The sequence below is a fragment of the Austrofundulus limnaeus genome, unplaced genomic scaffold, assembly GCF_001266775.1.
Source record: "Austrofundulus limnaeus strain Quisiro unplaced genomic scaffold, Austrofundulus_limnaeus-1.0 Scaffold379, whole genome shotgun sequence".
NCBI lineage: Eukaryota > Metazoa > Chordata > Actinopteri > Cyprinodontiformes > Rivulidae > Austrofundulus > Austrofundulus limnaeus.
Genome location: NW_013952781.1, coordinates 517,735 through 519,306, shown reverse-complemented (window position 1 = coordinate 519,306; position 1,572 = coordinate 517,735). Strand labels below are relative to the sequence as shown.

The 1,572-nt window shown below is 35.0% G+C and overlaps 1 protein-coding gene across 1 annotated transcript in view; it reads left to right on the top strand.

Moving 5' to 3' along the window:
• The window catches only part of tenm3 (teneurin transmembrane protein 3), a gene marked incomplete at its 5' end in the record, with an annotated part of 142,446 nt that overhangs the window by 59,251 nt on the left and 81,623 nt on the right, over window positions 1-1,572 (top strand).

Below are 1,572 nucleotides of genomic sequence, written 5' to 3'. Positions count from 1 at the left end.
CTACATTCAATGTTGTCAGTACATCATCAGTGTTTTCTGGAGAAGGAAAAGTGGCTGAATTTGTGCTTTGCTAACACCATCTCTGAAGTCTTTGTGTGAAAGATGATGAGGTGTGTTTGGGAGTACTTCTGTCATTAAAGCCCTGGAGTTAGAGTTGAAATGATGCTCTGCCTTGTGGTGTTTGAAATTTATCTGGCTTAGACGTTTGAGTTCCAGGTTCTTTGCTGTCCCACAGACCTGCGACATACAATATTAGTTACAGTTCCAAAGTAGAATGTGACTGATCATTTAATTATGATTTAAGTTCTGATTTGACATATGGAAATCAATAGGCTAATTGGTAATGAAAAATCAAAACAATTACATTTTATTTGCTTTTTGTACATTTCAAAATAACAGTCAAGCATAAAAATCATTTCATTTAAAATTATTTCACATCTGTACAGTGAGTGTCAGTATATTGTAGTTGTTCAATTAAAAGATACTTTATTGATCACAAAAGTAAATTATATAATACAATAGTAGTTCAAATGCATGTATTTTAGATAAGCTATGCTCCCCAGTGTAGGTAAGGACATAGAGTGTGTAAATAAATAACGCACCTTTGTGACACATTCATTTGAAGACGTGCTTCTGCAGGTTTGTCATTCTGAGTGTCTTGCACTGGGTCAGACTCTGGCTCGTACATGTAAGGCTGGATTGACAAGTCTACTGTTGTTGACATCCTTATACTTTCTTGCCATCTGCCATCACTAATATGCACCTTCATATACATTCATTTTTGTACTGTACTTTACGGTGTATAAATGTATATAAATAAGCATATGTGTTTATGTATATGTGTATATGTGCATTGGTACATTACTATATATCACGTGTATATTGTGGGGTTTTGTTTGTAATCTTTTATTAATCTTTCATTATTCTTCTCAGCCTCTCTTGTATTAAGCTGCAGTAATGTGCAAATTTCCAGACTGTGGGATCAATAAAGTTTTATCTTATCTTCTTTGATTTTAAAAACATTTTTTAGTCAGTAGATAACTGTGTTTTTGCTATGAAACTACAAACATGGCCGAACTGGGTGGAGTCGAACGCTCAGGGACCTGGAGGGGACGGGGTGTGAAATATCTCATTTYTATTTAAAGAGACCGCACCAAAACAGCTTGCTCTGAGGCGCAACTCAGAACAGGGGTGTTATGGTAAATATTTCTTTAACAAAGATAGAAATACGTGGTCCACCACAAGGGGTAAAGCAAGGAAAGCAAGGAGTCTGTGGAGCAACAAAAACGAGGAATTAAGACCAAAGCGTTGCAGTTTTATTTTAAATAGACCATAAGTGAATGATTTAGACGTGAAAAAGAAGGATTTAAAAGCATGATATGATACCTTTAAAGAAAGTTTAGCTGTTTTGTAAAATGTAAAGTATGATGTGAAGGACAGAATTTTAATTGACCCACATGTAATTTAAAAAAAATTAAATCCATACATAGCAAAAACACAATAAACTAGAACTGCAAAGCAGTTATGACCGGGGTCCAAGCCCTTTTATGCATGTCAGCCTTTGTCATGTTG